The sequence below is a fragment of the Geotrypetes seraphini genome, chromosome 2 (genome assembly GCF_902459505.1).
Source record: "Geotrypetes seraphini chromosome 2, aGeoSer1.1, whole genome shotgun sequence".
Taxonomy (NCBI): domain Eukaryota; kingdom Metazoa; phylum Chordata; class Amphibia; order Gymnophiona; family Dermophiidae; genus Geotrypetes; species Geotrypetes seraphini.
This window is the reverse complement of record NC_047085.1, coordinates 112,837,025-112,861,709: the sequence shown is the minus strand read 5'-3', so window position 1 is coordinate 112,861,709 and position 24,685 is coordinate 112,837,025. Positions and strand designations below refer to the sequence as shown.

The following is a 24,685-nucleotide window of genomic DNA, read 5'->3' as shown; positions in this document are numbered from 1 at the left end:
CCTCCCTACCCTTCCCCTCCCCCCATGCAACAATTATTGGATCATTTTGTAATTGTCACTGGTTTATACCATATAATTGTTAACTAATTCTCTGCACCTACATTGTATAAATCGCTCTGAACTGTTTTTCGATATGCTGTAACCTCGATGTAACTTCGCTATAACTAAGCTGTAACTTCGCTGTAAATGTACAGTCTCTTATCCTGTAAACCGCTCTGAACTGTTTTGTGGTATTGCGGTATAGAAAAATAAAGTTATTATTATAACATTAGCATTCGCATTCCCGTCACCTGCAACTGAAAGCTAATCACCATCAATCAATAATCACACAACTCAGTTTTATTGGAATAAATATTTGGCCGCAGCTTTATTATCTATCTGAATATTATCTTCACTTACAATACAATCTGTGTCCAAAAACCAACAAACCCCCAATGCATATTTCACACATCCCCAGGGAGCTATTCGGTGTCGAAACTAGCTCCAGTTAAGTCTTTAAATTTATAACATTCCCCCAAACATGGCCCACGGTGACGCAAGGCCATGCTTCCCCTCCCCTCCCCCCAAACATGACCCACGGTGACGCCAGGTCATGCTTCCCCTCCCCCCAAACATGACCCACGGTGACGCCAGGTCATGCTTCCCCTCCCCCCAAACATGATCCACGGTGACGCAAGGCCATGCTTCCCCTCGCAGCGGTATCGCATACGAGTGTTACATTTATTTATTTATTAACTGCTCATCTCCCAGATCCAACTGGGCCAAACCCCATTTTCCGCCCCACCCAAAGCTGCGACCACCTCCCCCAACCCCATAAGCTTCACCAAATCCACCCAAGTCGACATATAACATGTACACCCCCCACCCCACCCCACAACACTAACACAAAACATAACACCAGCACAAATGGGAGGGAGGGAGGGATAATCTTTTCCTGAAGAGACTACTCTACTGTTCCCCTTTCCTCACAGAATTCACTCCAAACTGCCACAACATCCAACCAATCACGTGACTGCTCCACCCCATCACCTTAGAAACCTCCCTAATCATTTTTCTTTCTTACAAGCTCTGTCTGTTAACCCTTTCTTACTTCCTCTTATAAAATTGTCAATCTTTATTCTACAGACCCTTGATAACACCTCATATATTCCCTTTACCCTCTGTCCACCCTGCCCCCATCACTCAATAAATATTACCAGCCGGTGACATCAGCTCAGCTAATGTTATATCACACCAGATGAATCTGGTGTTCTTCTTAACATTAGCATTCGCATTCCCGTCACCTGCAACTGAAAGCTAATCACCATCAATCAATAATCACACAACTCAGTTTTATTGGAATAAATATTTGGCCGCAGCTTTATTATCTATCTGAATATTATCTTCACTTACAATACAATCTGTGTCCAAAAACCAACAAACCCCCAATGCATATTTCACACATCCCCAGGGAGCTATTCGGTGTCGAAACTAGCTCCAGTTAAGTCTTTAAATTTATAACATTCCCCCAAACATGGCCCACGGTGACGCAAGGCCATGCTTCCCCTCCCCCCCCCCCAAACATGACCCACGGTGACGCCAGGTCATGCTTCCCCTCCCCCCAAACATGACCCACGGTGACGCCAGGTCATGCTTCCCCTCCCCCCAAACATGATCCACGGTGACGCAAGGCCATGCTTCCCCTCGCAGCGGTATCGCATACGAGTGTTACATTTATTTATTTATTAACTGCTCATCTCCCAGATCCAACTGGGCCAAACCCCATTTTCCGCCACAAGCGGTGACAGCCTCGAGCTTGTCACCGCTCCCCCCACCTCATAAGCTGCGGCCAACATCTTTAAAACAAGTCTCCAACAAATTCTATAGAGTACCCCAATAAAATTGGCCAAACCTATGCCTGAAAAGTAGACAGCATCAGGACAATAATGTCTAGGCAAAATAGCTGCAACAACTCATGAGAAGCCACTCTAAACCCCCAAAAGCTATCTGTAACTCCAAAAGCTTAGTATTAAACCCATTTATGCAACCACTCAATAGCAACCATGTCCCAGTCCTCCTTACACACTCAATAGAGGACCAAACAAAACAAAAGGGGTGAGGGCATTAGGGAAAACACAGACACAGATCCCGCCTCAGGGGCAGTATGAAATCCTCTCCTTTTGCTGAACAAATGTCACAACCCATCTAAAGAATCGGAAGTGAAACAGAATAGGAGATTAAGAAATTGGATTTGCTGTAAAAGGATTAGCAAGAGTCATTCCCAACAAATGCTCCATTCACCTAACCATAAAATCTATAGTCCATGCCCCACTGGACTCAGAAACAGCTAAGACAATCCTCCCCAGCCCACTAGAATGGTACACAAGATACTGCACATTCCCGTTACTCCACACACACGTACAAAAGAATCCAAATTCCTGATCCTTCCAAGCAGGTGACCAGGGAATAGGCAATTGCATTTAACCTGCAGTCAACCCAACATCTTCAAACAGCTACCCCTTGAACACAATAGCAGGTTGAGAAGGTGCCAGCTCACCCACTCGATAAGCTGATAAGTGCCACAAAAAGGCTAATCGCCAGAGCACCACTACAAATCATGAAGTGCACACATCAGGCAATACTGCAAACAAATGTCACCAAACCCTCATACAAAAAACAAACAAACAAGTAAACCCTGCACATGGACACTGGATCACACACACCCACAACCAATTTCAGTACCAATTTCATAACTTCCATAAAATTCCCACACCAGCAAATGTCCAGTGAACCATCTTCCAAAATCATCCTACAAACAAACCATACAGAACTAATAGAACATTCGGCTGCTTCATATGAGAAAAGAGCAACGCACTTCTGGCACCCAAAAATTGCAGAAAATGAGACAAAAAAGCAGTTTGGCTCCCAGTACCTAGCCAGCGCCTTGCAGTTCCTCGTAACCCAGTCTGAGGACATAAGCAAAGCCACCTAGAAAAAACATAAGGGCAGATAAAGACCAAAATGTCCAGCCAGTATATCCCTCCACAGCAACAATTAACTTCTCCTCTCTCCCAGAGAGTCCATGTGCCTATCCAATGCCTTCCCCAATTCAGAAACTATTTCATGCATCTACCTCACCTTCTGTAACAACATAGTGCCATACAGTACTGCAGAGCCCAGCACTGCTGCACTGCATCCCTTGCCCTCTTACTCTGGATTTGCTGTCTAATAAAAGGGGAGTCATCTCATGTATAGTTAGGCCACATAGGTATTTAAACATCACTATTATCTCCCTTCTCATGCCCTTCCTCAAAGTATACAGATGGAGATCATGAACTCAGTTCCCATATGCCTATAGGACATAGACCATCAACCCTTTTAGTAGCTTTCCTTTGAACTGAACTTAAATGTACACAAAATTCACAAGGAGGTCTTACCAAAATTTTTACAGGGGTAGCAAACTTCCATTGTCCTGCTGGCCATACAGATCCCCATACACCCAAACATCTGTCTAGCTTTTGCTAGCACTATTATAACCTGGTTGCCTCCTGAAGCTCATCACATATAATCACACTAAACCCCACTTCTCATTCGTACACCAAGGTCTTTCTTCATCCCATAATCACACCATGCGAGCATGAAATCTGAGCTGCACAATAGGAAGCCATTCTACAAACTTAAGCCCATCCTTGTTAGGCACACCATCAGGACTGTCTGGTCCATTACTGTTTTGGCCTCCTCCACAAAAAGGCAAATCTTACTTACAACCCTACAACAATCCCACTTACAAAATTGTGAAAAGAACAAGCCCAATAACAAAGCTTCAAACACACTACTGATAAGATCCCCCCTTGGCATAGCCATCTCCTGGGACCATAACCCACTGACACCTTACTGACCAACTAGTTCCTGCCCCAGACCATCAGTGGAGCCCCCCATACCGAGAACACTGAGTACGATATGCCTATGAAAATGGTAAAATTACTAAAATCAAAATACACCATATTCACCACACTCTCCTTATCCAAACCCATCTCTAGTGAATCCCCAAGCTCTGTTGTAAAAGTGTTTCTATTGAGTTACTTACCAAAAAGTCAAACTTACCTGCCTGTATATCCCTAGTGCTGCCTTTTTTCCATTTGTTGTGGAGAGAAACCACATCCTCCCTGCTCTATTCCTGCATTACCCACTCCCGACTCTAAAGAAGCAGTGAGAAGGTCAGTCAGCAGAGTCACCAGAACTACCCCCAAATTCCTGCATTACCCTTGGATGTACCTCGCAGTATCCACCCGTAGTTCTAACGAACCCTCACAACCCAAGCCACTGAAAATCAATCAGGGTTTATTACACCTCCTGCCCCAGTCACATGAGGTGTTTGTACACCCTAATCCCCAAACACTTCAGCTGTGAACCCAGAACAGAAAATATTAGTGAAGAAGTCAGCTATCTTTTTATCAGCTGTTACTTTGGGTTCCACAATATCACTTTGCATGTCTTCCTATCCCTAATAAATCTAAAACTGTCTTGTACCCCATCATTACCGTGGCAGCTATTTATCCTTCCATCTCCATCTTCACTTTCCAGACTACTCGACTAACCCCTCCTTAACTCTATCCTTGCACCTCATAAGAATATAAAAATTGTGATACTGGGACAGACCAAAAGTCCAGCAAGAACAGTATCCTGTTTCCAACAGTAGCTAACCCAGGACCCAAGAACCTAGTGAGATCCTATAATCCAAATTCCATGCCCTAGTAATAAAACAGAAATTATGCTGCCTATCGTAGAGGATTTCCCCAAGCCATCTCAATAAGGCCCTATGTACTTCTCTGTTAGGAAAGTATCCAAACCTTTTTTAAACCCCGCTAAGCTAACTGATTTCACCTCATTCTCCAGCAATGAATTCCATAGATTAATCACATGTTGTGTGAAGACATATTTCTCTGGTTTGTTGTAAATCTAGTACTTAATAGCTTCATTGCACACCCCCTAGTCCTAATATTTTTGGAAAGAGTGAATAAGCAATTCACATCCACCCTTTTCTCTGCACTCCACTCAGTAGTTCCTATACATGACATACACAATAACTGTGTTCAAATTTGCTCACTACTTACCTAGATGATTCCCCACTAACACCATAAAAACTTTTCCCTTTAATTTCTCCAGCACAAATAAACCAAACCCTCATTTTTATTACAATGCCCCCCTTTCCACAGAGACAGACACCAAGAAATCTATTTCCCCTAACACACACACACCACAAACCTAGAAAAAAACAACAACCCACAAGTACATAATATGAATGTACCTGAAACACCAAGAATAGGTCATCTCCAGCTAAGCTAACAAGTCAGGACAGCTGACACCAAGCTGAATCGACACAGAAAGAATGCCAGTCACAGGAAGATACAAGAGAACCAGAAAGGCCACAGCACAAAAGAAAAATTAGGAAAATGGCCCCTATTGACACTCCAAACAACATTTTAAATCACAATGCTGCGAAAATAGTGATGCTGTACAGTCATGCAGCCGCTGAGCACATAACTATTGCAATGGAAGCTGCCAGTGCTCCTCAGCTCCCAGACACGGGAACACCAAATCTGCGAAGGCCGCAAATCCACAACTCTGCCTAGCTGTAAAAAACAAACACCTGAATGCAGCATCAGCACCTCCCAACTCCCTCCTTACCTCTAACACCAGAATTTCACGTCAAATCATCAAACCTTTCCATAAGTGCCCAACCGTGTGGCACACAGAGCAGCCAGTCACTATCCTCGTGAACTAAAGACCAACCACCTGCCAGCTCCCCTAAACTAGCCTACTAAGACACAACCTGGCAAAATTACACCTCAACAGAAAGACCTCTCTGTGTCACACAAAATAACCCCAACAGGTAAGTCCCTCTCTGACACACTGTACATTAGGGAGCAAACACCTTATACATCCCATCTCCCTCACAGCCAACCCACTCTGCCCACGGTCGTGCAGACAACTCACCAAATGGCAGCCCAGCGCTAACTACTGCTCCACACAGGGGACTGTTGTACTGCCAGGCTGTTAAACCTCCACAGAAGAGCCCAAACTTCCCCTCTCCATTGCAGTCTCTGCTTAATCAGGCAACAAATCCAGCACCTGGCAGACAAAATAGCCTGCTCTGACTAAAACACAGACACAGAGAAAGTTAACAAGGCAAAAAATTCCCTTACTCAAAATAAAACAAACTTCTTAACATTAAAATCACAACGAAACATAATATTCTTAGTAAGAATTAATATACTCTGAAGAGAATAATCTTTTCCTGAAGAGACTACTCTACTGTTCCCCTTTCCTCACAGAATTCACTCCAAACTGCCACAACATCCAACCAATCACGTGACTGCTCCACCCCATCACCTTAGAAACCTCCCTAATCATTTTTCTTTCTTACAAGCTCTGTCTGTTAACCCTTTCTTACTTCCTCTTATAAAATTGTCAATCTTTATTCTACAGACCCTTGATAACACCTCATATATTCCCTTTACCCTCTGTCCACCCTGCCCCCATCACTCAATAAATATTACCAGCCGGTGACATCAGCTCAGCTAATGTTATATCACACCAGATGAATCTGGTGTTCTTCTTTATTATTACAAGCAAATACTAACTCCCTTTTCTATGAAACCGCACTAGCGTTTTTTAGTGCAGAGAGCCGCGCTGAATGGCCCGTGTTGCTCCCAATGCTCATTGAGTTCCTATGAGCGTCAGGAGCAGTGCAGGCCATTCAGCGTGGCTCTCTGCACTAAAAAAGGCTAGCGTGTTTTCGTGGAAGAGGGGGTAAGATATGAATAACTTTTGGGGACCTCAACTTGCATGTCAGTTTCTTGGCAGACTATAAGTGGGGGTGATTTGCCATTGCCTTCTCCAATCGTTCTTTTTTCCTCCAGCTAAGGCTGGGAATTGATTTACTGACCGAAAGTGGATGGTTTATGGTTTATTTGGTTATAGCCCCCCCTTTAACCACATTCACAATAAATATTACAAAACAGCAATAAAACAGACATACTGTATATAAATTTCATCAACTTATCATATAAATTTATCAGATAAAAAGTGCTCAGCACCCATACTTCATCTCGTTTCTTAACAGTCACAACTTTTTGCTTTCTAATATACAATGGAATATGATTCCATGCATCTGGACCAGCACAAGAAAAAGCTCCCACTCTTGTGACTTGTAACCCTGCCTGCCTTAAAGTAAGGACTAATTACTGAATTACGTTCAGGGATATTATTCGACAAACACTAGGTCAGAAAGAGTCGAAATCCCAAAACATATAACTGACCATGTAAATATAGACAAGCCTTTGAAGGGTGATCAAGAAATATTTTATAAAATTACTCAGAGATATGAAACTCCTTTGGGTAAAGAGTTTACCTTCCAGTCATTGTTATTCTATGAAAATGTTTTTTGATCATAACCTGGAAAGGCTAAAAAGTTCAACTGTTTCAAAAGTTCAAAATAACTGGTTTGTTCTTGTTAATATCATGCAAACGTCACTGCATACTTGATGAAAAAGTCCACTTAGCTGTTTAAACAGGAGTGGGGGGTTTCCTGCTTCAGGGGACCGAATGTAAGCTGGTTCAAATTGAATCCAAGTTAATACTAGTGCTGGAATAGCATAACTGTGTGACTTGCAAACAAACGCATCATAACTGGGGAGTCAAAAAGATAACTTCTTGCGATTCGGACCACCAGACAAGTAAGGACTAGCGTGAGCAGAGCGTAAACTGTGTGATGGCACATATTCAGATATACAATTGATTAGATATTTCGGCACCCTTCCATGAAGACGAAGACAAAGATAAGTTAATAGCAGCAGTTTTTATCGTATCCTAAAGTCAATCTTCAACCAATACAGTTTCACATAAAACTCGGATACACGGTCAAATCTCAACCAACACCACACCAAATAAGACGCAAATTATCGAGTTTTGTGTGACTTGTAAGGCGTGAATCACATTCATTGGAACACCTAATAGCACCATATTGCTGTAGTCCAGACTGGACAATGCTACTAATTGAAGGACGCACTTAAAATTGGCACCAGTCAAATAAGATTTAATATTACTCAGCAATTTGAAATAGATCTTCTTGACCTTAGCGAGAATGTGAGATTGAAAGGACAAGTGGGAGTCTAATATGACCCTTAGAACTCAGCTGAAAGTGGAGTTCACCAGAAGCTGGCTGACAGAAATCCTGGTGCATCGGTATAAGTACAAGTCAAATTTGTGCTCTATGAATAAATGCTTTTTCAATTAGGTACTAAGTAGCCCATATACTGAAAGCATGGTATAGGTTTGCAGTTAACACAGGTAAAATATCATTTTTAACATATGATAACTGCAAAACCTCCATGGAAACTATGAGGCTGAGAAGAGCATGTGAAGAGAACCACTTCCGATATTAACATTAATAAATTATTAGCGCAAATTGGCACAAATTATAATTAGCACCGATAATTGGGTACTAATATCAATTATTAGCACTAACTGTAATTTATGTGAAGAGCTATTTTTTGAAGATGTGTGCGTAAATTCTTATGTGCAGATCTGAAAAGGAGGTGTGGCCATGACTGTACTGATATAACACTTGAGTTGAGTATGGGATTTTGTGACAATAGGTATTTTGAGTTTGTTGTCTATGGTGTGCATGCTTTCAAAGAAGAGCATTTTAGTTATAAGTTGTTTTTTGTTATCTGCAGAATGTTTCCATTCTGATATCAGTCTGGAGGTTGTTCTAGGTCTTGGTGCCAAGTTAAGTGAAGAACGAGCCAAATGTGTGTTTGTATTTTACCCCTTTGGGAGATGGAAGGAGTAGTTGAAGGGATTCCAGTTTTCTAGTTGATGTTGATGTTGACCACAGCAAATGTACCAAAGCCCATAGGAACTGAATGGGCTTTGGTGCGCAAATCGCAGAAGAAATTGCTACCACAGTTTGTAAAAGGGGCTCTTAATAACATTGCTTCCTTAATAATAATTCTAAAAAACATAAAAATATGAATTTTCAGTGTTTTTCTCTGTACTAGATCCCTGCAGCTCTATGTTTTATTTTTATTCATTTAGTGGTCCTTAAACTAAGCTGCGGCAAGCACTAACATGTGTTCACCATAGAAGAAAAGGCTTACTGCGGGGCAAATGGCAATTTTTGAATGTGCTGGGGCAGGAATGAGGACAGAGAGTGGGTATGTTCTACACAAATTAGTGTAGCTACTCGTATTGCTATGGTTAGCGATGAGCTATTACTGCCTATATAATGAGTGATGGTAGGGGGCTCACACACATGGAAAAATTAGTGCATGACTATTAATATTGAGAATGGAAAAATTAGCCATTTTACATTTGCACAAGTTAAGGCTAGTAATGCAGGCCATGCTCTGATAAGGAAACCAAACAGTAATTAGATTCATGTAGGAGTTTAGAAATGAAAAAGATATTTTTTAGCATCAAACAGCAGCCATGGCATGAACAGATATGGCCAGCCTGCTTGTTGGGGCATACTGTTGGGGCATACTGTTGGGGCACACTGAGCAGACACTGGGGGGCTGGAGCGGGGTTAGGGTGAGATTGGGGGTGGGGCATAATGGGGGCAGGGATGGGTGGAACTGGACAGGCCTGGGGGGCGGGTCTAAGGGGGGTCCGGATTTTACTCTAGTAAAATCTGGCAACCCTAGCTTCAAAGCAGGAGTAAATACGAGTGTGAATATATTTAGGTCTCACATGTATTCTGCTTGTAAAATATAGAATACATATGCATATGTTCAGCCCACCTACATAACACCCTGTCTATGCCCACGATGCGTCTCCTGAAATCTGTGCAAAATGTAGATCTCCATATGTAAATAACAGCTTTCTAAAACTGCTATTTGCATGTGCAGTGATTCTATATGTATAAGGGCTGCTATTTACATAAGGGGATGCTTCTAAAATAAGTGTTGTGAAGTGACTTATATGGCAAAAGTAAGTCATATAAGTGCCACTGATTTCTTTTTTAAGCAGTTAAGCAGTTTACATAATGTTGCCTGCATAACTGCTTTTTAATATTGACTGGAAAGATTTTGTCTTTTTGCTGTTTTTTTCTCATATTATATCCTATTCAATTAGTAAAAGAAACATCCTTCACATTTAATTGTTGGCCAGTATTTTGGGGGTTTTATACTTCATTGACATCATGCTCTGAGCACAATCCATTCCTTTCCCACACCTTATCCCACTGGGAAAAAACATCACCACTTAAACTTTGCATGTGTGAAAAGGGATATTGAATGTTATGCATATTGTAATGAAGAAAAAATGCATTCCAAGCCTGAGAACTCAACCAGCCCTGAATGCCCCATTATATGCTCATGGTACATTGTTTGACCTCTGGAGACAGATTTCAAACTCAGAATCACATTTTTATAATTTTGCCAACCCTCCTAAGTAGCTATTCAATGTGAATTCTATTCTAGCATTAAACTGTGTGATCTAAGTCCTTATATTATATCTAATATGTGCTTCCATTCATATCTTTAGAGGCAATATATATTAGATCAGACAAATGCATATGTGATAATGACATACATCAAGATTTGTAGCTTTAACCATAGCCCCCAGTGTTCTACAACATTATGGCTCTGGGAAGAACTGCAAAACCTGGTTCTTCTGTTAGAATTCCCCAATCCCCATGGAATCACTATGAGAAACCAAAGACCAACATATCATTATTTGAGACGGGGGTTGTCCTTTATCCCACTGTCCACTTCTCAGCAGACACGATTCCAGCTCCTACTGATAACTACAGCAGCCCTGTGCTTCAAGCCAGATCCTCCTCCGTTTCACTCTTAGATTATCATACTTTAAGTCAGTGGTGTCAAAGTCCCTCCTCGAGGGCCACAATCCAGTCGGGTTTTCAGGATTTCCCCAATGAATATGCATGAGATCTATTAACATGCAAATAGATCTCATGCATATTCATTGGGGAAATCCTGAAAACCCGACTGGATTGCGGCCCTCAAGGAAGGACTTGACACCCCTGCTTTAAGTAAAAAATTGAACCTAAGATTGCCGAACCCACATACAACACAATATCATTAAAAATCGACAATAAATAGAGCAAAAACCCTCACTATATATGTCAAAATGGGGAGGAGTACAAGAATATAACACAAAAATATAATCACTCAACAATAGACTTAAGGAGAGAGACCTCAGTACTGGGGAACTGTAGTGAATCAAATCTCTAGCAGTATACCCCCGGGCAGGCAACTCGTATTTCTTAGAGACCTAAATGAGTTCTCCCTGTACATCATAATGTCTCCTCCATAATGAGAAAATACTACCAAGTGAAAAATAATAATGTGAAAAAAGTTTTTTTTATATATATATAATGTACTCTCCTAATCTGACAAATACTGTCTTCAATTTTCTTTTCGCTGCTCAAATGTATAACAAAGAAACAATAAAAACATCAAACTTATCTGTATTCAAAGGAAATCAGTTACTGACCGACAGAGCTCCGTTTTGCTGTCTTCTTCAGGAGCAGGAACCCCTTACGTCTTTTATATTCATGGCAGGCTAAAGTCTGATTTTGCACGGTATTGAAAAGCCTGCCAAAAAACATTAGAGGTAAGTTCAAATGAAACTCTAAAAATTCTAAAAATAGTTCAATCAAAGATTGGGACAAAAGAAAAAGAGTAACTATATGGTTGCTCAAAAGACCTCTGAGGCAGGCTAAGAGCCGAAACACTGACAGTGTCGAGTATCTTTCCTCTGGAATAAAGAAATATATGTTCCAGATCTTCAAGTGTCTACACTCTTTATTGGGTGATACCATTTTTGATAAAATTATTCAAAATTATTTACAAAGCAAATAAAACAATAATGACAGAAACATATAAGGACAGAATTAATCTAGACAAAAAATATATTTTTAAACCCTTCTTGAATTACAAGAAACACTGTTCTCTCAGGGTTTCTGCAGCTGGTTTCTGGGTCTCGCTGCGTCTTGTCAGGTAGAAACCTACATTTCAGCCACCATGCTGTGGCTTTCTTCAGGGTATGCCTACAAGATGCAGTGAGACCCAGAAACCTGCAACAAGCAAGAAAGACTGTTGCTTTCATAGTCCATATAAAAATTTATTCCAAAGTTCAGGCTCAACCACCCTATAATAATAATAACTTTATTCTTTTCAAGTTTATTAAAATTTGATAAATTGCTTATTACATACTAAGCAAGTAACATTAAAATATAAAATAGGTCAAGAGTTCATTATACATCATTAAAAAGGGTTAAAAACAATCTGACAAAACAAACAGACTCAGATACATAAGGGAATGGAAAGTAAGAGAGAACAGTTACAATATTGATATTTATCATAATTATGAAGAAAAGAAAAACCAAATAAGGGAAAAACATAAACCGCCATAACCAAAAGTTCTAGGTGGTTTACACTAAAAAGAGCTGGACAATCAGCGAAATACAATAATACAGTAAAAAATACAAATATTTGTAAAATAGAATTTTTTTTTTTTAAATTCTTTATTCATTTTGAAAACTTACATCAAGTGTACAGGAATATATCATTAGTAACAACAATAACACTTGTAATTCCTTCTCATATAATCATAAAAACATAAAAATTATACCCTATCCCACCCACCCTCTTTCAAATATCATAGTCAAACATAAATAGATGATGTTACAATAGTCTAAAATAGATAAAACTAATTGCCTGCACCAATAGTCTGAACGATAAAGGATCAAAATATTTTTTTATGGTTCTTAATTTCCACAATGTAAAAAAGCATTTTTGTACCACTAAGTTCGTGTGTACTGCTAGTGTTAAATGTCGGTCTAGTGTGACTCCCAGAATTTTGATAGATTTAATAATCGGGTAGTCATGACCGTTAAGATGAAGCAATGAATTTGTTATTTTGTCGTTGGGACTAGCCAAGAATAGTTTGGTCTTTTCCGAATTGAGTTTCAGTTTGAAATTAAGGGCTCCTTTTACTAAGCGTCGATAGCGTTTTTAGCGCAAGCAGCAGATTAACATGCGCTAAACCCACGCTATGCGGCTAGAACTAATGCCAGATCAATGCTGGCGTTAGTATCTAGTGCAGGTGGCATTGTAGCGTGCGCTACTCCGTGTGTTAATGCCCTAACGTGTCTTAGTAAAAGGAGCCCTAATTGTCCACTGTTCTATCTGAGTCATAACAGAAGATACCTGGTTTAAAATTTCTCTTCCTCTATTTCACCTGATGCACATCTCTCACCCTAGAATTGCTAATGAACCTTTGGCTCCAGATTTCAAATATCTATTTGGATCATAAGCATGGGCAAAAGATGGATACTCTCCCATCATCTTCCCACCATATTTGGCAGTGTTTGTACATTTTTCAAAAATTTAACCCCAATACCCACATTTAACACATATGTAAAAAAGTGTTCATAAATAATTCTTTAATTACCATGGCTAGAACATTTTTTTTCAAATATGTTCTCCCCAATCCATTCACACCCAATCATTAATCCAAGACATCTCACTGAGGTAATCTAGAAGATACCAATATGGTCCAAATAGGGAGCCGCAGCCATATCATGTTCAGCAATAGGACTAAGCCCTAATCAAGTGGGTTTTTTTTTTTGCTACATTAACCACTAAACCAGAATCCTCTAACCAGTCCTTCACCTCTGAAAAGCAAAGATTTTTTAAAAATCCAGTTTCACATTTGTCACAAGTGAATGGATCCAGACATTAGGGAATTTCATCCACATACATATAAATTAAAAATCCATATTTCTTGATCAAATGGCCTAGAAGTTGCAGATAGATATTAATTACAAGTGGGAAAAATGGAGTACCTTGATGAATGCCTCATTTCCAATTGTATTTTTACAACCAAGCATGTTCTGCTTACATCTGAAAACTTCAATCTTATATAAAAGAATTCTGCCAATTAAATATTGGTCCATTTATCCCCAATAATTGGCAACATTGTAACAAAATATATAACTTTATTAAATCCAATGCTAAAGACAAATCTAAGGATATTAATAGCATCGCAATATTTTTGTCTATCAAAATAATGTGGGGGGCATTTTCAAAAGAACGTCCAAGTTCTGGGAAGACCTGCTCATAGGCCCTGATTCTCTTTAGGATGCCAGTCTCGGCAGATGCCTATAAGGTGGCTGCCAATCGCATGCCAATCACGCATCAGCATCCTAAATAGAATCACTTCTACATCGCTGAACAGACACCTTAAATCAGCGGTCTCAAACTTGCTGCCCGGGGTCCCCATGTGGCCCTCGGTATGTTTATCATAATCATAAAAGTAAAATAAAAGTTTCTTGATCATCTGTCTCTTTAGCTATAAATTACAATATTATTATTAAGACTTAGCCAAAAGGAAAGATTTATAAACTATATAGTTTTACCTCATGCAAAATTGTCATTTCTTTAATAAGCAAAAAACAAAAGGAATTGACCCCAAAATATCCACAAAGAAGAAAATCCAGAGAAAACAAAAAAAACTCTGTGGAGTGACGATTTCCCAAATGGACTTTATTTGAAAGTATCAAAGTTCCAAAGGTACACTAAAATCATCCACATAAAATAATTCCATCCACATAAAAGTAAATCATCCACATAAGAGCCTTAAAGGACCTAGTCCGCTAGGGATATAGGACCCAACACGGTCCGCGTTTCGACAAAAAGTCTTCTTCAGGGGTCCTATAAAGGTGAGTTCGTGGGAAACAATTGTGTGGTGAACCGGAAGCAGTGTCTCACTTCCGGTTCACCACACAATTGTTTCCCACGTACTCACCGTGTTGGGTCCTGTATCCCTAGCGGACTAGGTCCTTTAAGGCTCTTATGTGGATGATTTACTTTTATGTGGATGGAATTATTTTATGTGGATGATTTTAGTGTACCTTTGGAACTTTGATACTTTCAAATAAAGTCCATTTGGGAACATCGTCACTCCACAGAGTTTTTTTGGTTTTCTCTGGCATTTCTTTAATAAGACATTAGCTATTTTTTCTGAAGCCCTCAAGTAGTTACAAATCCAAAATGTGGCCCTGCAAAGGGTTTGAGTTTGAGATCACTACCTTAAATGTAGGCCAGTATTTTGCAGGCCTACATTTAAGGCATCTGTCTCATACTTTTGAAGGCACTTAGGGACGCATAAGCATGCCCAAGGCCACTTCTGGGCAAAACCATATCCACATCCCAGCTTGAGCGTGCTTAAGCAACCCTACATGTCTCTGTAGATGTGCTACGGAAGCCTACAATATAGGCATCTTTCCTCAAACAATTTATTTTTTAAATGTGCGTCCCGATTGCTTGCCAGATGGTGGTAGGATGCCTACTGCTGCCTGCATGCGTTTCAAGAGTCAAGCCCATAATGTCCAAAAACCATCCATCTCACAGCAATTTTCAAACGGGAAAGACATCCAGATTTCATGTTTGAATACATGAGATGGATGTCTCTACATTGGAGACATCCATCCTGAACAGACATTTTATAAACTGAAACATTTAAATTATAACCCAGAAAAAAATCAATGCACAAGGATGTCTGGCATCATACTTGTGAAAATGGATATCCAGAGATCCTTGCAGGACAGAGGAATAGCCTAGTGGTTAGTGCAGTAGACTGTAAACCAAAGAACACAGATTCAAAGACTATACTACTCTTTTTTTGGTTGAATGTGATCCCTCCAGGAACAGAAAAAAAAGAAACTAAATAACATAAGATAGCTTTTAGGTGGCATATTTTTAGCTACGGTAAGCATTTTTCTGTTTATGGAGGGAACCCCAGGGGAAAAATTAATAGAGTTACATAGAAACAGAGACATAGAAACACTTTTGCCCCTTGATTTATTACCGTTCTGCTTTCTCATTGTATTTCCTAAGAAAGGCAAGGCAACAAGTCCCAGCATGCACTAGGGTAAACTGAGGACTGGATCAACCCTACCCTGCAAATCTGGATCCAGTTGGCAGCCATACTCTAGCTTTCTGTTTATGAGAACTGGTTAAAGAACAGATTCTTATCTGCAGAGACAATGACTCTTATTTCCAATACATCTCAACAGTAAGTTTGTTTTTGTTTTTCTTTTAGATTGCATTGAAGAACAATTGGATCAGGAATTTTGAGTCTTTCCCTGGTAATATTAAAAAATATTGGTTTAGTTAGTTTCAAGTTTATTATAGCTTGATATACCGCTTAAAAATTCCTAAGCGGTTTATATAAAAACATTGTTTAAATAAAAATCTAAAAAAGGGAGAGCAAGCATGAATATTAAAGACAACAGGGGGGCCAACATATGCTATGAAAGGAGAACAGCAAGGGTTACATCATTTCATAAAATAAAAATAGAATGGGGATGAGAAAGCTCAAAAGGGGGTTGGAATTAAATGATTCAAAATCCTGATTTATACCCCATAGGCATCTTTATAAAGAGAGGTTTAGAAGCTTGCTTTGAATTTGGCAGTATTGGTTTCCTGCCTCAAATTCGAAGGGAAGGAGTTCCATAATGTGGGTACTATTATTGAGAAAATTGTTTTACGGGTCGTATCGTAAGCAATCTGCTGGATGGAAGGAGTTGCCAGAAGATTTTGTTGGGACGATCGAAGAACCCTGGAAGTTGTGTATGGAATTAACAGTCTATCTATGAAAGCCGGTGAGTGTCTCTACAAGACAGAAGAACACGCTTTCTGAAATGTATTACCTCCTCAGGTGGCACTTCTCCAGAAGACCCTCTTTCAAAACTTCCTTTTTTTTTTTTTTTAGCTACAGCCAACTTATTTCTTCCAAAAAGGGAGCCAGTAAATCATCTATCTTTCCTGGGCTTAGTATAATATTTCCACACAAAATATTTCCCTCAGTTTATTTTTGATTTCTCAGTCTGAGCTATCAAAACAAGATTGTCTTGTGCTTAGAACCAGCCCAAATGTAAAACTAAATTGACTTATATGGTTGTCATCACAACAAATGCATCAATAAATTCCATGTGTTTCAATATCGCTAAAGTCTTATTGCAGCAGATCTCACTGTTACTACTGTATATTCTCTCTCATTTCAAATATTAGGGGCCGATGAAAAGTTCTCAGCCCAACCAACAAAGTCTCCATACACGTTAGGGCCTAATTCTCGAAAAAGCACGTCCTGATGGCAGGCGTCTGTAAGTGTCCTACCTCTGCCTGGAAGTCAATTGGGATGTGCATTAAAAAAAAAAAACCCTCTCTGAGGTAGGACGCCCACATTGTAGGCCTTTGGAGTGCATCTATGGAGACACACAGTACTTTTATGGAGACGTGTAGCAATACTTAAGCCTGCTCAAGGTGAAGCATGGGTGTGGCTTTGCCCAGAAGTGGCCTTGGACGGGTTTAAGTGTTGCTATGTACCTATGTAGATGAGAGACAGATGCCTTAAATGTAGGTCTGCAAATTGCTCACCTACATTTCAGGTGTCAGACTGAAATTGTAGACTGTGGGACCGGGATCCTGGCGAGGCCTAGTAGCTCCGCAGAATCCTAGTCTTGGCGCAAGCGTAAAGGTGGTGGAACACAGCTTGCCTGGTGTCTCCCATAAATTGCACACCAAAATGGCCTGGTTTGTCCAAATATTCCACTTTTATTGAACATCAATGAAAGTTCCAAACAAAAAGGTCAAAATTTGGCATCAATAAAAAACCCAAACATTCCAGTTTTCTCTTCTGCTTCTTTTCTCATACACGCCAGTTCTAATCCCAGCATTGGCTGTGCTTTCAGAGATAAGTTCAAAACAATAATAACACAAAATACAGTTCATCCTATATGCCACCTTCAAGGTAAGACAGAACAGTTCATGCCTCTGGTAATGGTTTAGGATATAAGGCTTTTAACAGTACTGGCACTAATTATGTTTGTGGTAACCTTGAACAGCAGCTCCCCCTAATAGCAGGAGCAGAGAGGCCAGTTCTCCTACAGGTGTTGCCACTCTTTCCAATCATCTAAGCTCAAGGTAAATTCTGCAGCTTCCAGCACAGGTTCAAAACAGTGTATAAAAATACTTTCACAACACAAAACTCCAAAAAGAAAAACCCCTTCACAAAGGAAAAGAAAATTCAGGCTTTCCAAACCTACTCCCATTCCATTGGGTGCTCTTCCCCATGAGACATAGCATTGTTCTCCAGCCAGTCCATATCACAAACCTCAGACTGTACTTCAGGGTTTTCCATTTCCCACTCCATGTGAGAACCTTCCTGTGCTGGCCATAAGTTAGCTGCTCTAGCTGACTTCCTTCTCAGCTTTTCCTCAGCTTCCAGTCCCAGCTGCCTCTCCTCTCTTTCTGACGAGAAAAGCTCAGAAAAAGGGAGACTCGGACAGCAACCACGCCCCCTAACAGCAGAGTCAGCTAAACTCTTAAAGAGCCCAGTCCTTCTAGTTCCTGCCTGAGCTCTGTGAACTTTTAAAGGGGCAGGCTCACTCTTGACATTGTGCACAGGATTTCCACTATACCCAGGATGTTTCTTCCACTTAGTCACTGGAACTTTAGTGATACTTACAGGAGCTTTTCCCTTGGCTTTATTAGGCCTAGCCGGATCCCTGTCACAAGACGCGATTCTCTTTTGGACGCTAGAGTGTGATCGACATGCGGTTGGTGGCCACTTCTTAGGTGGTCACCAATGCTGGTGTCCAAAAGAAAATCAGGCCTTTAGTCCAGTGATTTTCCACTTTTTTCGTTCCATTGGAAAAACACGGAACAAATGGAAAATCGCTGGACTAAGCGTATAGCCCTCAACGGAGACTGCTCCAACTTGGACTGAGAACTTTTCAGCAGCCCTTCATATACAAAATACTTCCCTGTGTTTACAATTTATCATATATACAATGCAAATTCACACAGAACTTCCAGGCCTTTAGGTGAGCCTGGTTACTCCAAGCATTATCCAAACTCTTTATTCCCAATCTTCAGACAGGCACAATATAATTTCCCTTGGGAATTGTACATAAAGGATTTGTTTTCCCACAAACCACACAATATCTCTGCTTTATTGGAGAACTTTTCAAGGAACAATTTTTAATGTTTTTTTGGTCTGATGTTTTATTCCTTCCAGATGCCCTGGAACTGTTTTAAGTGTTTCTTTCTGTAAATCTCTCTGTAAGCACATATCTCTCAAAATTTCCCCAGGCCTAGAAATTTTACTTTTATTTTGCTTTTGCAAAGCCATTTTATTCAGATTTAACTTTATAAACCTCTTCACGCATGCCTTAGAGCATGTGCTTCCAACCAATACTCTTTTCACACACTGACTTCTGCCTTTTAATTTACAGCTATTCTAAGGACTAGATTTATTAAAAGGTGCTAAAAATCAAAACAAAACAAAACCCACTGAAATCAAAATCTGTGTGGAGCAAGTTGGGTGCCATTTACAGAATAGGACTTAGAACTATTTTCCTCACCAAAATGTGGGCGTGAGGATTTATACCATCTGAAACCTTGGTAAATCCTGGCACTTAATTTAGATGCAGATCCGTGATAAACAGTAATACTGTATGCATCGTTAGTAAATGCCCCTGACCTGCTCATGCCCCTCCTAAGTAGGGTTACCAGATGTCTGGATTTCCTCGGACATATCCGGGCGTCTGCGTGGCTTTTCAAAACCCAGCACTTTGTCCGGGTTTTGAAAAGCTTCTAGCAACAAGCGACATCGGGAAGGCATCTGCGCATGCATGGATGCAACGTGGTGACATCAGGCACATGTGCGTGACATCATCACATCACACCAGTGCATGTGCAGATGCCATCCAGACGAGCAAACGGGTCAAGGGGGAAGGGCTGGGGGGCGGAACAGATTGTGACTCGGGTGGAATGGGGCGTGGCCAGGCAGAACAGGCTGGGCCTGTGGGCGGGGCCGTGGGTCCGGATTTTTGTTCCCGAAAATCTGGTAACCCTACTCCGAAGGCCACATCCCCTTCTGAGTTGCATGCTATAAGATTTGCACGCAGACCTTTATTGAATAATGCTTAGCAAGAGGAGTGCACAAATCCAAATTGTTGCCAATTAATACCAATATTGCTGCTAATTGGCTCATTAGCAAATTCAACTGCATGTGCATCTTAGGATTCTGCACATGGAAGTTTGCATGCCATTTATAGAATACAGAGGTTAGCGCTTATCGTGGTTTGTTAAAAGGATCTCTTATTTCCTGTTCCAATTCTAGTATGGTGAAACCTCTTGAATGCTTCTGTTGTAGCTGTGTCTGAAGTACTGTCTACCTTTTGTAAAGGAAAGGAAAGGCTTCAGAATATAGAAAAGTTCAATAAGTGGCTCAAATCTTGGTGTCAACAAGATATATAGGAGGTTGGGGCAATAAATGGAAAAACAAAAAGCTGTATTGTAGGGACGGCCTACATCTTTCTATGGTAGAAAAGAGGTTACTTGCTGAGAAACTCAGACAGTATGGGGCTCATAATCGAAACAGAAATACATTTAAAAGCCCACCTAAATCGGCACTTGGATAACCTAAGCGAAATGGGTTATTAGACGTATCCAGAGACTTTTTAAGCAAGTTTAAGTTTCAAGTTTATTGTATATTTGATTGATCACTTATTCAAATTTCTAAGCGATGAACAAATCATTAAAATTATATACAATTAAGAGGCCAGCAAAACAAATAGACTAAACAGACTAAACATACGTAACATGATAAGAACTAGCAGTACAAATATGTTAAAACGAGAGGCGAGGATGGGTAAGAAATACATATCGCTAGTAGAAAAGAAGACAATTATGGTAAAAAACAATAGGGAGTGAATAAACAGTGAACCTTAAAAAGGTTATGAAGATGAAATGAAACTCTAAATCAAGCTTTTTTTAGTAACATAGTAACATAGTAGATGACGGCAGATAAAGACCCGAATGGTCCATCCAGTCTGCCCAACCTGATTCAATTTAAATTTTTTTTTTTTTTTTTTTTCTTCTTAGCTATTTCTGGGCGAGAATCCAAAGCTTTACCCGGTACTGTGCTTGAGTTCCAACTGCCAAAATCTCTGTTAAGACTTACTCCAGCCCATCTACACCCTCCCAGCCATTGAAGCCCTCCCCAGCCCATCCTCCACCAAACGGCCATATACAGACACAGACCGTGCAAGTCTGCCCAGTAACTGGCCTAGTTCAATATTTAATATTATTTTCTGATTCTAAATCTTCTGTGTTCATCCCACGCTTCTTTGAACTCAGTCACAGTTTTACTCTCCACTACCTCTCTCGGGAGCGCATTCCAGGCATCCACCACCCTCTCCGTAAAGTAGAATTTCCTAACATTGCCCCTGAATCTACCACCCCTCAACCTCAAATTATGTCCTCTGGTTTTACCATTTTCCTTTCTCTGGAAAAGATTTTGTTCTACGTTAATACCCTTTAAGTATTTGAACGTCTGAATCATATCTCCCCTGTCTCTCCTTTCCTCTAGGGTATACATATTCAGGTCTTCCAGTCTCTCCTCATACGTCTTCTGGCGCAAGCCTCCTATCATTTTCGTCGCCCTCCTCTGGACCGCCTCAAGTCTTCTTATGTCTTTCGCCAGATACGGTCTCCAAAACTGAACACAATACTCCAAGTGGGGCCTCACCAATGACCTGTACAGGGGCATCAACACCTTCTTCCTTCTACTGACTACGCCTCTCTTTATACAGCCCAGAATCCTTCTGGCAGCAGCCACTGCCTTATCACACTGTTTTTTCGCCTTTAGATCTTCGGACACTATCACCCCAAGGTCCCTCTCTCCGTCCGTGCATATCAGCTTCTCTCCTCCCAGCATATACGGTTCCTTCCTAATTAATCCCCAAATGCATTACTCTGCATTTCTTTGCATTGAATTTTAGTTGCCAGGCATTAGACCATTCCTCTAACTTTTGCAGATCCTTTTTCATATTTTCCACTCCCTCTTCGGTGTCTACTCTGTTACAAATCTTGGTATCATCTGCAAAAAGGCACACTTTTCTTTCTAGCCCTTCAGCAATGTCACTTACATACATATTGAACAGGATTGGCCCCAGCACCGAACCCTGAGGGACTCCACTAGTCACCTTTCCTTCCTTCGAGCGACTTCCATTAACCACCACCCTCTGGCGTCTGTCCGATAGCCAGTTTCTGACCCAGTTCACCACTTTGGGTCCTAACTTCAGCCCTTCAAGTTTGTTCAACAGCCTCCTATGAGGAACTGTATCAAAGGCTTTGCTGAAATCCAAGTAAATTACATCTAGCATATGTCCTTGATCCAGCTCTCTGGTCACCCAATCAAAAAATTCAATCAGGTTCGTTTGGCACGATTTACCTTTTGTAAAGCCATGTTGCCTCGGATCCTGTAACCCATTAGATTCAAGGAAATACACTATCCTTTCTTTCAGCAACACTTCCATTATTTTTCCAACAACTGAAGTGAGGCTCACCGGCCTGTAGTTTCCTGCTTCATCCCTGTGACCACTTTTATGAATAGGGACCACATCCGCTCTCCTCCAATCCCCAGGAATCACTCCCGTCTCCAGAGATTTGTTGAACAAGTCTTTAATAGGACTCGCCAGAACCTCTCTGAGTTCCCTTAGTATCCTGGGATGGATCCCGTCTGGTCCCATCGCTTTGTCCACCTTCAGTTTTTCAAGTTGCTCATAAACACCCTCCTCCGTGAACGGCGCAGAATCTACTCCATTTTCTCGTGTAACTTTGCCGGACAATCTCGGTCCTTCTCCAGGATTTTCTTCTGTGAACACAGAACAGAAGTATTTGTTTAGCACATTTGCTTTCTCCTCATCACTCTCCACATATTTGTTCCCAGCATCTTTTAGCCTAGCAATTCCATTTTTTATCTTCCTCCTTTCACTAATATATCTGAAAAAATTTTTATCTCCCTTTTTTACATTTTTAGCCATTTGTTCTTCCGCCTGTGCCTTCGCTAAACGTATCTCTCTCTTGGCTTCTTTCAGTTTCACCCTGTAGTCCTTTCTGCTCTCCTCTTCTTGGGTTTTTTTATATTTCATGAACGCCAACTCTTTCGCCTTTATTTTCTCAGCCACTAGGTTGGAGAACCATATCGGCTTCCTTTTTCTCTTGTTTTTATTGATTTTCTTCACATAAAGGTCCGTAGCCATTTTTATCGCTCCTTTCAGCTTAGACCACTGTCTTTCCACTTCTCTTATGTCCTCCCATCCTAACAGCTCTTTCTTCAGGTACTTTCCCATTGCATTAAAGTCCGTACGTTTGAAATCTAGGACTTTAAGTATCGTGCGGCCGCTCTCCACTTTAGCCGTTATATCAAACCAAACCGTTTGATGATCGCTACTACCCAGGTGAGCACCCACTCGAACATTAGATATACTCTCTCCATTTGTGAGGACCAGATCCAATATCGCTTTTTCCCTTGTGGGTTCCGTCACCATTTGTCTGAGCAGAGCCTCTTGAAAGGCATCCACAATCTCCCTACTTCTTTCCGATTCCGCAGTCGGAACATTCCAGTCCGCATCCGGCAGGTTGAAATCTCCCAACAGCAGAACCTCCTCTTTCCTTCCAAACTTTTGGATATCCACAATCAGATCCTTATCAATTTGCTGCGATTGAGTCGGAGGTCTGTAGACTACATCCACGTAGATAGAAGTTCCATCTTCTCTTTTCAGAGCAATCCATATCGCTTCTTCCTCTCCCCAGGTCCCTTGCATTTCGGTCGCTTGGATATTGATCTTTACATAGAGAGCTACTCCTCCACCTTTATGACCATCTCTGTCCTTCCTAAAAAGATTATATCCCGGTATGTTTGCATCCCATCCATGTGATTCACTGAACCATGTCTCTGTGATAGCAACAATATCTAGATCTGCCTCTAATATCAGGGCTTGCAGATCATGAACTTTGTTGCTTAGACTGCGAGCATTTGTGGTCATCGCTTTCCAGCTATTTTTCAGCGATAATCTCCTTTTTCGTATGGATTTTTGTGTCGTTTCACTTTCCGCTGCAATATATCAAAAGCATCAAAAGCATCCTCGAAAAGAAAGCTTTCAGTTTGCTCTTAAATTTATCTAAGTTGTTTTCTTCTCTTAAGTAAATAGGGAGGGAGTTCCATGTTTGCAGAGCTGTAACAGAAAAAATAAAATGCCGCCGTGTATTAATAATTTTAAGTGAAGGGATAACTAATAAATGTTGATCAACAGGCCTCAGTCATCTGGTTGAGGTATAGGAAATCAATGATTTGTAGATGAAAGCCGGAGTTTTATATAACAGAGACTTAAAGGTAAGTAGGCTTAGTTTATTCTGTATACGATGTGCAACTGAATCCCACTGTGCACCCAGAGCAGAAAGGGGTGTTTTTGGAGGAGTGGTTAGGTCGGGATGTAGGCTGGATGTGGGCCATCCTAGACTTAGTTGTCCTGCAGGAATAATTGAAGGTTTGACAAGACTGCTTAGATGGAACTTTTACTTAGACTTAGGTAATCTAAAAATAGGTATGTAATGTAATGTAATTTATTTCTTATATACCCCTACATCCGTTAGGTTCTAAGCGGTTTGAAGAAAATATACATTAAGATTATAAATGAGAAGTAAGAAGGTACTTAAAAAATTCCCTTACTGTCCCGAAGGCTCACAATCTAACTAAAGTACCTGGAAATTAATAAAGAAGAGAAAATAAAGATGGTTGAAAAAAGAAAAATTCTATG

The 24,685-nt window shown here is 40.6% G+C and overlaps 1 long non-coding RNA gene across 1 annotated transcript; it reads right to left on the bottom strand.

Moving 5' to 3' along the window:
• Positions 1-11,558: 11,558 nt before the first annotated feature.
• On the bottom strand, positions 11,559-18,314 carry LOC117353794. Its single transcript, XR_004538029.1, has 2 exons — positions 18,190-18,314; positions 11,559-11,603 (listed from the first exon to the last, which is right to left on the bottom strand). It is a non-coding gene; the product is annotated as an uncharacterized LOC117353794 (long non-coding RNA).
• Positions 18,315-24,685: the final 6,371 nt, after the last annotated feature.